This window comes from Artemia sp. Qi Xiang Cuo, chromosome 1, assembly GCF_049724085.1.
Source record: "Artemia sp. Qi Xiang Cuo chromosome 1, ASM4972408v1, whole genome shotgun sequence".
NCBI classification, from domain to species: domain Eukaryota; kingdom Metazoa; phylum Arthropoda; class Branchiopoda; order Anostraca; family Artemiidae; genus Artemia; species Artemia sp. Qi Xiang Cuo.
The window spans coordinates 104677206-104691937 of record NC_142794.1 but is presented as its reverse complement, the minus strand read 5'-3'; the positions used below and the strand labels follow the sequence as shown (position 1 = coordinate 104691937).

General features: G+C 34.0%; 1 long non-coding RNA gene and 4 other non-coding genes across 6 annotated transcripts in view; all 5 read right to left on the bottom strand.

Annotated features, from left to right (window-relative positions):
* The window catches only part of LOC148957054 (uncharacterized), a 41558-nt gene extending 39123 nt beyond the window's left edge, over positions 1 to 2435 (bottom strand). Inside the window, exon 1 of one of the 2 annotated variants that reach the window (XR_016142483.1) lies at positions 2303 to 2435. This is a non-coding gene — a long non-coding RNA (uncharacterized LOC148957054). The remainder of the gene's footprint in view (positions 1 to 2302) is intronic. The other variant, XR_016142482.1, reaches the window with a different exon arrangement.
* Positions 2436 to 5660: 3225 nt separating this feature from the next.
* Positions 5661 to 5824, bottom strand: LOC148957053 (U1 spliceosomal RNA). The gene has a single exon (XR_016142591.1). It is a non-coding gene; the product is annotated as a U1 spliceosomal RNA (small nuclear RNA).
* Positions 5825 to 8185: 2361 nt separating this feature from the next.
* LOC148957052 (U1 spliceosomal RNA) lies at positions 8186 to 8349 on the bottom strand. Its single transcript, XR_016142593.1, has one exon. It is a non-coding gene; the product is annotated as a U1 spliceosomal RNA (small nuclear RNA).
* A 1056-nt stretch (positions 8350 to 9405) lies between these two features.
* On the bottom strand, positions 9406 to 9570 carry LOC148957051 (U1 spliceosomal RNA). The gene has a single exon (XR_016142585.1). It is a non-coding gene; the product is annotated as a U1 spliceosomal RNA (small nuclear RNA).
* Positions 9571 to 10845: 1275 nt separating this feature from the next.
* On the bottom strand, positions 10846 to 11009 carry LOC148957050 (U1 spliceosomal RNA). The gene has a single exon (XR_016142587.1). It is a non-coding gene; the product is annotated as a U1 spliceosomal RNA (small nuclear RNA).
* Between the last annotated feature and the right edge of the window lie 3723 nt (positions 11010 to 14732).

The window sequence follows — 14732 nt, the reverse complement described above, 5'->3', positions numbered from 1 at the left end:
CCATTCCAATTAGCATCCCTGGAAATTATTAATTATTGAAGGTTTCTGCTGCAATGATGCCGAAAATTGTTCAGATTTTCTGGATATTCTTTCTCAAACAATGCCCAATGGATAATTAAATAATTCTAGCTTTATTTTTTGAGTACTTGCAAATTTAAAATATGGTCGCTATCAAAATGTGTGGAATATGTCACTAAATAATTTTACATCATCTGTGGTAATAGTTTAAGTTATCCTGTGTCTTTACTTAGACAGCGCAATTGCGCTGCCTATGATTTTTGTTTTGGCTTTATGAGGCCCACTGATATCAATACTTTTTAATAAAATAAATCAGCAAACCCACAAACAAATCGATTTAATAAAAATGATAAGTAATATTTCAATAAATCATGTATATTAAGTTTTGTACAACACATTAAATCTTGACAGTCATATTTAAGATGGTTTAATGTGTGTTTATTGTTTATTATGTATTGTGTAATGTTTATAAATTCAGCTTGAATATTATTTCTCCCCTACTGCTTGAATATTACCTACTTGAATAGCACCCCCTCTTACCTCCCTCCCCAATAAAAATACTATAGGCACACCACTGTGTAATACACTTTTTTTTTTTAAATTAAGGATCTAAAGTAGTCAGCCGAAGGGTGCACGTCCTACCCATGACCCACCAAAAATATCCATGCCCCACCTCTAATGAGAAGGCATTTTCTGAGGGATTAAATGCATGGCCCATTTTTTCCTATTCAGAAATCCAATTTCTGAATATTAGATTTCAGAAATCCAATATTCAGATTTCTGAATATTGGATATTCAGAAATCCAATATTGGATATTCAGAATATATACAAATTCAGGGTATATATTTGCAAATAAGGGGGTGGCGGTGAAGTTTAAACTTGACTACCATTTACATCAGAAATAAAATAAACCCGCCCCCCTAATGTGCAAATATATAGGCCTACCCTGAATTGGTATACATAGGGGTGGAGGTAAAATTTATTTCTGACAAAAATGATTATTATATGGTAAACATCTACCAAATCATATTATTTATTTGTATTCATTATCAGCATAAAAAAAGGCATTGAGTGGTATATTCACTTTATGCGTAAGTCAATAATATTATTTGGTAGATTTTTACCTATTATATTTGGAAAAAGCATAAAAAAGACATCAAGTGGTATATTTGCTTTGTTTGTAAGTCAATAAGGTAAATATCTACCAAATATTTATAGATCTTCTGATGTTTATTTGATATAGATCTTCTGCTTAAAATAAAGTCCAACAAAATTGTTTGCAGCTTCACAACTTTGCTCAATCCTGATTTATAGTTTTAAAGATATGTAAATACATTTCCTAAATTTTGAAAATTAACATTGATATGGCTTAAAATACTACTAAAATAACAGAATTGCATTTTCAGAACTAAAGCCAGAGAAAAAGAATCTTATAACTGAAAATTAGGGTAAAATGTTGTTTTGTCAAAATTTCAATAGGTATAGACCTGTCATGTAGGCAAATTTCAGGATCCTCTAGAGGGAGAAGGAGAGGAGATAAGTACTTCAAAATACCTTCCCAGGACATATTTTGGTCAATATCTACCAAATCATATTATTGAGTTAGGACTAAAGTGAATACATCATTCAATACCTTTTTTATGCTGATTACGAATATAAGCATTTCTATTGGAAATGAATTTCAGCCCCTCCCCCTATATATGCCAATGGCCAATATATACCAAATCATATTATTGAGTTAGGACTAAAGTGAATACACTATTTGATGCCTTTTTTATGCTGATTACGAATATAATAAGCTTTTCTATCAGAAATGAATTTCAGCCCCCCCCCCGATATATGCCAATTCAGGGTTAGGTTAGGTATAGCCTACATAGGGGGGGGGGGCTGAAATTCATTTCTGATAGAAATGCTTATTATATTTGTAATCAGCATAAAAAGGCATCGAATGGTGTATTCACTTTATTTGAAACTCAATAATATGATTTGGTATATATTGACCATGCCAATTCAGGGTTAGGTTAGGTATAGCCTATATAGGAGGGGGGCTGAAATTCATTTCCGATAGAAATGCTTATTATATTCATAATCAGCATAAAAAAAGCCATCGAATGGTGTATTCACTTTAGCCTATTCCTAACTCAATAATATGATTTGGTAGATATTGACCAATACTTTAGCCTGTAGACCCATCCCTAAAAGTTTCATTTTCCTAACCTAAACCCTTTCCAAGATAGCCAAAAGATGGAATTTTATCCAAAATATAGACTGCCCCATATTTACCCAAAAGCCTTCAGTTTAACTTGAGAGAACCTAGTTTTCAGCCAGCCAAACGGCTGGCTGTTCCTCTATGGCTCTACTCCTGATTTTAGAGAATGGCTTCCGGAAACTCTTACTGAAAATGATGGTATAAGAAGGGCTGCTTCCAGCTCAGTAATAAAATCCCAATTTTTCTTCCCAAAAAATCTAAAATTTCAAAAAAAATCCTTTACTGCAGTTTTTTGGGCACTGGTGCGTTGTTTGGGCCTTTACAAGGACATCAGTCACCAAACACCCACCAGACGGGTTAATTCAAGAAACCGCTATAGAGCAATGCAATACAAAGCGGGGTTTTCATTGCGTTTACGATTACGGTTTAGGGGGGAGGAGGGAAAGCTACCTAGGTTAGCTTAGGTTACGTATTTAATTTATGCTATGCCCAACACCCACCCATCCCCCTAATGTGCAAATATATAGCCCAAATTTGTTTCTAAACTATTATACGCATTCATCCTATTTTTTTTAATTTCATTAGCATTAACCAAACTTGACTTTTAAAAAAGGCCTATATAATGCACCAGTACCGTTTTTAGGTTATATAACATAGGGCTGCACAGTGATGACGTAAAAATCAAGGCGCGTAATTTCAAATACGGTGAAACGTGGCTTCTAGTTATAACTAACAACTGATTGTCAATATTCCTAGCATTATTTCGACGTGAAAACGTACTGAAGGATTAGTAGAATCTACAACAGACATTTTAGGCCAAAACAATTCACCAAAGTTCCAAAAAAACGTCTCGACGCATTCGTGTTTCATCGTTATTTCAATTTCCCGCCCAAAAATTAACGTCACGCTTCGCAGCCATAATGCGCGTCCAGACTATCCGGAGAAATGGGACTGAAACCTGGAAAAAGGAATAGTCGTTCAGAGTTGGCGGTTTTTTCAAAAACCTGCGTTTTTTTTTTTGAATGTCTGTACAAGTTTATCAGCCATCATCATCAAGTCTGTTTTTCTGAGCCAAAATCTATAGAAAACAAAACTAAACCCTCAATTAGAGAATTTATCTTTTTCTATTCAAAACCATCTTAGACAACTATTTTTTTATCACTTATCGTGTCTAATTGTCTCCTTCTTCTGGCATTTTCCAGAAAAGCTATCCATACTACCACTTCCGTCCCTTTTTCTATTTTCTTACCCTCGGATTATTCCTTCCCAGAAAAAGAAAAAAATGGGACGGAAGACCTGTCTACATTCCGAGATTTTTGTCCCATTTTTCCAGAAAATGGATACTCTAGACGCGGAAATATTCAATATGGCTTGACAAGCGGTAAAATTTGCTTGTACTACATCTTCATACGTCCCTTTCTCTTTTACCATGGCTGCTTTACTGTTAAGTGAAAGTCTCGCCTATCAAGAAGTGGACAGTGGAACTATTATTTGTCTTACAGAAGCATCCTTTTGAAATTTAAAGACCCGACTTCACTACCCAGAAAACCTGGATTCAAAACATACTAAAATCTTAAAAAAATCCTAACGATATCATTCAAACATTCTGTACACTGATTCTTCATTGTATAAAAAAAGAATCTGCTGCTTTCACAAGAAAAGATCCAGAAGAAAAACAGACCCCTTTTCCCCAAATCTGGGTATTTAGAATCCAACTTTCTTGGTATTAAACCCAGCCTTTGGGTATTTGAAAAGAAAACTGTAAGGCAAAAGTTAGAAAAAAACTGTTACTACCTAGTTATTAGTAAAACAGGCTAAATAAAGCAACCAACCAAAAAAAACAACTATTCTCTCAGGTATTAATTCTTACGATTTAGTAAACATCCTTGTAATCAGACCTCAAATGACAAAACTAAAAAGTTGGTAAAATGAACTTCATTGAATCAAACTAGGCTTGGTTAGCCCATGCATAAGAATAAGGTCTTCTTAAAGAACATAATCCAGGTAAACATTTTCGTTTTTTCTTAGTTTATCTTGATACTCATCTGCGATCTTCAAAGTTTAGAACTTAAATACTGAGTGGAATATTATGAGCATGAAAGTGTTTTAAAATGTTAGAAAAATCTGAGGAATACGTAGTGATCAGAGCGATCTTTTGAACCAATTGATGAAAGTTCATTAAACAGCACAAACGTATGACTACATGTATTAATCTAAACAATTGAAACTTGCTACAACTTAAGGAAATAATAGAATGCTGGCAATCATTTGGTCATGACTTTATAAATCTAATTTTTCGCGAAGCTTCATCTGCAGAACACCCAACTAAAAAGACACTGGACCTGAGCATAACCAGTTTTCCGATGGTATTTATCGCTTCCGCTGCGCTAGATTTCCAATTACATTCGAGGCTCTCGAAATGATGTCAAGAACTCAAGTGAATGTTTTGTTCTGAATTCGCCGCTTGTCGTTACATTGGAGAGGAATTTTCAAAAGTCAAATCCCAAACGAAAAAATCGTTGCCCCAGTGTAATAGACTAATAGCGCAAATCCAGAGGAAATAAACAGCGCAAATCCAGAGGAACAAAACAGAGAATATTCGTGATACCGTGCATAAAAAAATAGTAGACTATCAGACACAGTCGTTGAAAATCTCTTTGTAATCAAAAATCTCGGTTCTTACTAAAAATCTCGGTTTTTAGCAAAAAATACCGAAAAAAACGGACACGAAAAAAAATCCCAGACCGCCAAAAATTCCCGGACTATCGGGATTAATCTTGGATCGTGGCAACCCTGGATATAAGAGAACAGCACTACCAACCAATGCTGCATATTTAAAATAAATTTTCTCACATTCGTGTTAATCTTCTACCTTTTTTCTCTAAAAAAAAAAAAAAAAAAAAGCTCTAAAAATTGGAATTTAATGATTTAAACCAACGATAAACGACCCGGTGCGCTAGACTACACCACCAAGGACGCTTGGTGATTAGTTTTATTTATGCTATAATTTGTGTGCAGGAATCATTTTCTCTTGTTATGTTTTAAATCAAATTTTTATAGAATTTAAAATTCTGATTTATTAATTGGAATAATTGTTTTTTTTTTTTTTTAGTTAATATGTAACGTATTTTAACGTGCGAAAGTAAAATTTAACCCCCCCCCCCTAAATATTTACTCTGCCTATTAATTATTCAATAATCTCTAATTTTTTTAGATTTTCAGATCTTCTTCCGTTACAAATTTTGTTTTTAATTTAATGACTCATTTTCATCAACCCAGGTAAATAAAAAAATAGATTTCCCAAGTGCATAAGAGAGAGTTCCTACCCCCGTCGAGGACTTTATGAGCAACATCAAATTGTGTGCTTTCCCTTAAAACTTATAAATACTTAATATACAGATGAGGCCCAAGTACATAACTTTACAGAGTGTGGACAGGTCAGCGCAAACACAGTCTCCCACTACCAAAAATTACGCTGTTGAGTTACCCCCATTTGGGGTTAATACAGGGGTCAGCCAATTCGAAGTTCAATTGAAAGGCCTCACCCTGGGAGCGCCTCCTTCATGATCATGGCAGGTCCCCTGTAATGTATCTAGGTTTAAATGTATATTAATAATTGGAGAACATTATATTAAACAGACAGTTAATTAAAATCTACAAAAATCATCCAAAATATTTTTTAGAGATCTAAAGTTGTGTAGCACATATCTACATTGCTGGTTCGTAGATTTGTGTAAAACTAGTGCTTTATTAAAACTGAGCTTGCTTTGGTTTCTTAGATCTTCAAACGACTTTCCCACTTTTCAGCTCCTAATCAGTTATTTACGACAGGTCCATTCTCAGTAAATTTTGAAGAGTTTAACAAACATTGGTTAATATTACGAATAAATTTATTTTGTTTAAAAAAGTAAATTAATATTATTTGTTTATCAAGAGTTAATTACACAGACTTGCATGTTCCTTTCTGTAAAGTATCAATTCTTTATTTAATTCTGATGTTGCCAGGAATCAGTCATTCCATTGCTATTCTCTATTTTATTAGTTCTCTTACCTAGCTATTAAAGGGGGTGTTTCCCCCTTTTTTGAAAATCAGTCAAATTTTATATAACTTAAATTTTCTAAAATTTATTATTTAAAATAAATTTTGTAACATTTATGTTAATGCTCAACCTTTTTTAACAAAAAAAAAAAAAAAAAAAAAAAAAATCAGGCCAAAACACTGGGACTTTAACGGTATAAGCCGACGGTAACCCCCCTGGGACGCAACACGAGCGTCCCAAGTCCGCACGGGGTTTACTTTTTTTTTAGCTATAATTTGTGTGCAGGAATCATTTTCTCTTGTTATGTGTTAAAGCAAATGATGATATCAATGACCAGTCGTCATAATTAAATTGCCTAAAGTAGGTAATTTATTTATATGTTAAAGTTGCTGACCGATCCCGGTTGCAGTGTCAAGTTACCCCCCCCCCTAAATATGTACGCTTACAATAACAAATACTATACATAAGCAGATTTTACATTTTTAAAGTCAAATACCTTTTCACATTTGCTTTATATGGTAATGATTAATTTTAAATGACACCTTTACCTGAAAAAATAGATTTCAAATTTGAATAATTTGGTGGTACTACCCCCATTTGTGACTGTAAGAGCAACATCAAATTGTGTGCTGTCTAGGGTCATTTAGCACGACGTCATATACTGATTAGGTTCAAGTGACATACTTTGCCCATTGTTTATCTCTCCATACAAACACAGTCCACACATACAACAAATAACACTTTTTACGGACCCCTAGTTAGAATTGACTAAGTGGCTAACCAATCCAAGATACAATTGACACGCATAGCACGAGGAGTACAAACGGCAGTATTATGGTAGGTCTCCAGCCAGGTAAGTAGGTTTCAATAGAAATTTAAAATGAGAAAAAATTCTTTTCAACTGATATTGAATTACAAGCTACAAAAATCATCTAAGACATTTTTTAGAGTTCTAAGTTTATGTAGCACATATCTACATTCCTGGTTTGTAGATTTGTGTAAAAATAATGCTTTATTAAATCTGACCTTGCTCTGGTTTCTTAGATCTTCCAACAACTTTCCGACTTTTCAGCTCCTAATCAATTATTTGCTTCCATTCTACTCTCAGTAATTTTGCAGAGTGTAAAAAACATTGGGTAATATTACGACTAAGTTTACTCTGTTAAAAACAGCCATTTACTTTTATTTGTTTATCACGAGTTAATTAAATAAACTTACATTTTCCTTTCTAGAAAGTATCACTTCTTTGTTTACTTCTGATGGTGCCAGCAATCAATCAGTCCATTGCTATTCTCTATTTTATTAGTTATCATACCTAGCTATTAAAGGGGTTTTTTCTCCTTTTTCGAAAATCAGGAAAATATTCTGGAAAATTCTATTTGTTGAATTCTCTTAAATGTTTAATCTCAAATGCAATTTCTAAAATTCGTGTCATACTTCTCAAATTCTTCTCTAAAAAAAAAAAAAAAAATATCAGGATCTAAAAAGTGTAATTTACTGCTATAAGACGAAGGTCACTGCCACGGGGTGAAAGCCGGCCGTACCACGGCTGCTTGCGTATTACTTGTTTGTAAGATCTAAGATGTGGGCCGGAATCATTTTCTTTTGTTATGTGTTAAACCAAATGATGATATCAACTCCCCCCCCTCCCTCTTTATTATTCCTATACAAAAGACTCAGCGTTACAATTTGTAAAAGTGTAAATACTAACTATATGCAAAAATTTGAGTTTTAATGTATTTAATCTGGTAAATTAAAACATGTGCCTAAGAAAATATATTTAATAAATGATTAAGAGGGGGTTCCTACCCCCGACGAGGACTTTAAGTGCAATATCAAATTGTGTGCTTTTTCTTACAACTAATAAATACGTGACATATAAAAGACGCCCAAGTACAGAGCTTTACTGAGTTTGGACAGGGGTCCGCGCAAACGCAGTCCCCCACTACCAAAAATTACGCTGTTGAGTTACCCCCATTTGGGGTAAACACAGGGTTCAGCCACTTCAAAATTCACTTGAAAGGCCTCACAATATGGGTGCCTCTTCCATGATCATGGCAGCTCCCCACTCCTTTAACTAGGTTCAAATGTAAATTTAAAATGAGAGGCCTATGTTTTTTACTTAGATTTAATCACAAGATACAAAAATCATCCTCGACATTTTCTATAGGTCTAAATTTATGTATAACAAATATACAGTGCTGGTTTGTGTATTAGTGTAAAACTAACACTTTAATAAAACTTAGCTTGCTCTGGTTTCTTATATCTTCCAGCGACTTCCCACTTTTCAGCTCCTAATCCGTTATTTGCGTCCGGTCTATTCTAAGTAATTTTGTAGAGTGTAACAAACATTGCTAAATATTACGGCAAAGTTTATTTTGTTAAAAAAAGCCAGTTTTTTTTATTGTTTCATCACGAACTAGTTACACAGACATGCAATTTTATATCTGTAAAGTTTAACATCTTGGTTTACTTCTGATGTTCCCGGCAATCAATCATTCTATTGCTATTCTTTATTTTATTAGTTATCATATCTAGCTATCAAAGGGGGTGTTTTCTCCTTTTTCGAAAATCAGGCAAATTTTCTATAAATTAATTTTTTTTAAATTTAAGAAAATTTCTTATTTAAAATAAATTTTATCACATTTGTTTTAAACTTATACCTTTTTTCAATAAAAAAAAAAAAAAAAAATAAACTGGCCCAAACAAGGGGAGTTTAAAGCTTTAAGCAGACGGTAACCGCACCGGTGCGCTAGACGACATGGCCATGGACGCTTGGTGATTACTTTGATTTTAGCTATAATTTGTGTGCAGGAATCATTTTCTTTTGTTTTGTGTTAAACCAAATGATGATATCAACTCCCCCCTAAATATGTATGCTTACAATAACAAATACTATGCTTAAACATTTGTTAAATTTTTCAACTTAAATACCTTTCCCCATGTGCTGTTTAAGGTCATGAGTCATTTCCATCAACCCTTTTAACTAAAAAAATAGATGTCCTTATTGCAGAAAAGGTTTCTCCTACCCCCGATGGGTAATTTAATTGCAACATCAAATTTTGTGATTTTTATTACACCGAATGAATACGTGACATACACAGGACGCCCAAGTACAGAACTTTACAGAGTGTGGACAGGGGTTCACGCAAACGCAGTCCCCCACTACCAAAAATTACGCTGTTGAGTTACCCCCATGTAGGGTTAACACAGGGTTCTGCCAATCCGAAGTTCAATTGAAAGGCCTCAACCTATGAGCGCCTCTTTCATGATCATGGCAGCTCCCTCAGCTAGGTAATTAGGTTTCAAGATAAAATTATAATACTAAGCCAATCTTTTCAAATGATTGTTAATTATAATCTAAAAATATCATCCAAGAAATTTTTTAGTGATCTAAGTTTGTTTATAATCAACCGAGAGTGCTTGTTCGTAGATTAGTGTACATATATCGCTTTAAGAAATATTAGCTTGCGCTGGTTTGTTAGATATACAATTAACTTTCCCACCTTTAAGCTAGCAATCCAGGATTTGCTTCCATTCTACTATCAGTAATTTTTGCCGAGTGGAAAATACAATTCGTAATATTACGGCTAAGTTTATTTTGTTAAAAACAGCCATTCTCTTTTATTTGTCTATCACGAACTAGGTACATAAACATACAATTTTCTTTCTGCAACGAATAACTTCTTGATTTTCTTCTTATGTTGCCGTCAATCAATCAGTCCAGTGTTATTCTCTATTTTATTAGTTATAATATCGAGCTATGAAAGGGGTTATTTTCTCATTTTTCAACAATAGGGCAAAATTTCTATAACTTAAATTTTTTAAAATTTACTTAAAACCTTTAATTCAAATGATTTTCTGAGACTTTTTTTTAAACGTTTCAATGTCTTCTCTAAAAAAAAAATAAATAAGGATCTAAAACGTAGCCGGTAAGTCTACAAGAAGAAGGGCACCGCCCTACGGCGATAGCCGACAGCAACCCGTATACACGGAGGGTACGGTGATTTTAGTGATTTTGATTAGGTGATTACTTAAATTTTTTAAAATTTACTAAAATTTATATTTTAAAATAATTTTTATATCATGCTTTTTTATATTATAAAAGTTTTCTCTAAAAAAAAAAAAAAAAAAAAAATCAGGAAAAAAACATTATCCTTCACCGCTATTAGACGACGGTACATGTCCTGGGGTGCAAGCTGACAGTGCCAAGGAAGAACGCTGAAAACGTGTTTTTTCTCGCAATTTTTTTTGAATATATCAGTTTCTTTTATTATGTGTTATACCAAATGATTATATCAACTCCCCCCTAAATATTTATTCTTCCAATAACAAATAATATACTTAAACATTTTTTAAATTTTTAAAATTAAATAAATTTCCACATGGGATGTTTAAGGTCATGATTCATTTACATTAACCCATTTAACTGAAAAAAAATAGTTCCCAAGTGCATAAGAGGGGGTTCCTACCCCCATTGAGGAATTTTATAGCAACATCAAATTTTGTGCTTTCCTTACAATTTATATATACATCACATAAAAAGGAGGTCCTAATACAGAACTTTGCCCAGTCTGGACAGGTCCACGCAAACACAGTCCCCCCCTACAAAAAATTACGCGGGTGAGTTACCCCCAGTTGGGGTTAACACAGAGGTCAGCCAATCCAAAATTTAATTGAAAGGCCTCACCCTGGGGGCGCCTCTTTCATGATCATGGCAGCTCCCCACCCAGGTAAGTAGGTTTCAATAGAAATTTAAAATGAGAAAAAATTCTTTTCAACTGATATTGAATCACTAGCCACAAAAATTATATAAGACATTTTTTAGAGGTCTAAGTTTATGTAGCACATATCTACATTGCTGGTTTGTAGAATTGTGTAAAACTAGTGCTTTATTAACTAGTGCTAGTGCTATAATGGGTATTTGTGAAACTTTTTTGAGTTCTGACCAATCTCTCTCGGCTTTTTCTTTTCCAGGATATGATTTTGAGGTAAGGAACCGATCAACTATGAACCGAGGAGGCCTGGGATTTTGATTAAGAAAAATATGAAGTATATGGTGAGGGAGGATTTGGGTGTATGGATAGAAGGTAAGATTGAAAGTTTTTGTTTGGAATTAGAAATTGAAAAAAGGAAAGTTTTAATTAGTGTGGTGTATAAGCCGCCCAGTGCACGCCTGGATGAGTTTGTAGCAGGTTTTGATGAGTTGATGATGTTGGTTTTGTCTACAAGTATGGATTTTTTTGTATGGGTGATTTTAACTATAATCTTTTAGATTTTTCAGGTGATAATTTGTATTTTTTTTAATTATATGGTTTCAAGTGACCTTTACCCTTTAACTTGTGTACCTACCCGAATCTCTACTCATTCTGCGACTTTAATTGATAAAGTTTTCGGGGGACCTGGCTATTTGAGTCAAAGCTATTCAGATGTGATAGTATATCCAGGCTCAGATCATCTCCCGGTAATTGCTCATGTGACGTGTCTTATAAAACGACGTATCCCAGCTAAAAAAATACTGACACTGAGCTGAAAAAGCAAAATCTGAATAGCTTTGCCGAGGAGTTGAGCTGTATCAAGTGGGACTCGGTCCTGGGGATTTCTGGTGAATCTTCTCTAGCGTACAATCAGTTCATGTATATTTTCCAACCGATTTATGAGAAAACATGCCCCTTGCGCTTGACCAAACAAAAGAGGGACGATCCCCGCAAGCCGTGGATTACGGAGGCAATAATAGACATGATAAAAAAAGGAACTTGTTATATGAGCAATATCTTAATATTCAGGATGACGCAAATTTTGCAGAGTTCAAGCGAGCTAGAAATAAGGTGAACAGTATGAGAAGGCAAGCAAAGAAGAAGTATTTTGAAGAAAAGTTTTCTGATAGTAAGGGAGATACCAAAGCCACATGGCAGGTTATTAGTGAGTTTATGGGAAATCAGAAAAGTAGTCAGTCGCCTTGCATTGATATAAACGGAAGTTATGTGAGTGATAAAAATGTAGTCGCGAATCATTTTGGCCAGTTTTATTCTCAGGTTGGCTCGTCTGTTCAAGAGAGTGTAAGGTGTGACAGGGAAAATTTTCTTAGCGAGGAATTCATGGACTCTCGTGGAGATACTGTTGAGTACCAGTTTGAAAAGTGTACAAGTGATGAAGTGATTAAAATAGTGAAAAATATAAAATCGAATTCTGCTGGGATAGATGGCGTGAATCTGAGAACTTTTAAAGCTGTGTTAATGTATATACTACCATGTATTCTCCATATTATTAATTTATCTATGGAAACGGGGACCTTTCCAGATGCGTTGAAGCAAGCTAAAGTTATCCCGCTTTACAAAGGGGATACCACGTCAGATGCTGGAAACTGGAGACCAATATCGATACTGTCTTTATTGTAAAAATTTTAGAAACATTGATTCATCGCCGTCTATATTACCATGTCTCGAAACATAGCCTAGTGAGTGACACCCCCAATTCGGGTTCCGAAAAGGTCATTCCACTAGCCATGCTGCCATTTATCTTGTTGATTTTGTAAATAATTGTTTAGTAAAAGGTGAAATCCCCCTAACAGTATTTTTTGATTTTAGGAAAGCATTTGACACGGTAGATTTTAAAATTTTATTGTAAATATTAGAATGTTTAGGTGTTAAGGGAGTGAATTTGAAGTGGTTTGAAAGTTATTTGTGTGGGAGGTCTATTAAAGTGATGATTGATGATGCTTTTTCTTCCCCTTATCAAGTATCGTGTGGTGTGCCACAGGGATCGGTCCTTGGTCCACTTCTGTATCTGGTTTATGTGGATAGCATGAGGTTTTATCTTCCAGATTGTTGCTTAACGTCATTCGCTGATGACACTGCAGTTACGTTTTCTAGTCGTTGTTTGGATAGTCTTGTGTTGAAATTGAAGTCTGTTCTGAGAAATTTCCATGTTTTTACTAGTTTGAGTTTGTTATCAGTTAATGTTACTAAGACTAATTTTATTGTATATTCTAGAGTAGGCAAGCCCAGTGATATTGATGGTAGAATTCTGTTTAATAATAAGCCTGTAGTTCAAGTTCAATAAATCCGGTACTTAGATTTTTACATTGATTGTAATTTTTCGTGGAAACGCCACAGTGATGTTGTTGCCACAAAGGTTGCACGTGGCCTTGGAGCGATTCGTCGTTTTAAAAATTTTTTACCTCAGAGAGTTTTATTGCTTTTATACCATGCTTTGATCCACCCATATGCTTCGTATGGCTGTATGTTATGGGCAAGTAATTTTTATGTGAATTTTAAACGTGTTCAGACTCTTCAAAATAGAGTGATGCGTCTTATTGGTGGGTATGTTGAAGGTGTAAATAACACTTCAGCTTGCTTCAACAAGTTGCAAGTGTTGAATGTAGGACAGCTACGAGACTACCAAATAGGAAATTTTGCTTATCAATGCTGGAATGATGTTAGTCCAGAGGTTTTTCGTGATTATTTTAATGACAATAGGTCTTTGCACCATTATGAAAGTCGTCATGGTAGTGATTTTATTGTTCCAAATAGAAGTGGAACCAGGGCCAGCGTCCATGCTTGATTTTAAGGACCTAATATGTGGAACTCTCTGCTGGAGAGCTTTCGGGCGGCTGAGCACCTGAGGTCATTTAAAAATAAATTGGAAAATCATTTTTTAGGTCAAGATTCATATTTGTTTTTTTTTTTTTTTTTTTGTTTATTATTATTATTCATCTTTATTATTATTATTATTATTAAATGAATTGATGAGAGATTGATTGATTTTGTTGTTGTTGTTGTTTTGTAGTGTTTGTATGTAATTTGTATGTGTTGTTTTGTATGTACCCGCCCAGTCGCAAGTGCTTTTTGGTATCTTTCTTGGGGCGGGTATTGGCATATTTGTTAAATGTATTTTGATGTTAAATAAAATGAATTGAATTGAATTAAAACTGACCTTGCTTTGGTTTCTTAGATCTTCCAACGACTTTCCGACTTTTCAGCTCCTAATCCGTTATTTGCTTCGGTTCTATTCTCAGTAATTTTTGCAGAGTGGAAAAAACATTGGGTAATATTGCGGCAAAGTTTATTTCTTTAAAAAAAGCCACTCACTTTTATTTGTCCATCATGAGCTAATTATATAAACTTGCAATTTTCTTTCTGTAACGTTTCACATCTTTACTTACTTCTGATGTTCCCAGCAATCAGTCATTCCATTGCTATTCTCTATTTTATTAGTTCTCTTACCTAGCTATTAAAGGGGGTGTTTTCTCCTTTTTATAAAAACAAGCAAATTTTATATAACTTAAATTTTTTAAAATTTACAAAAAATTTTTATTTAAAATAAATTTTCTAACATTTGTTTTAAAATAAAAACTTTTTTCTCAAAAAAAAAAAAAAAAAAAAAAAAATTAGCACAATTAAATTGTAATTTACTGCATATAGACGAACTAAAACGCCCCGGGGCCATAGACGGCCCGCCCAAG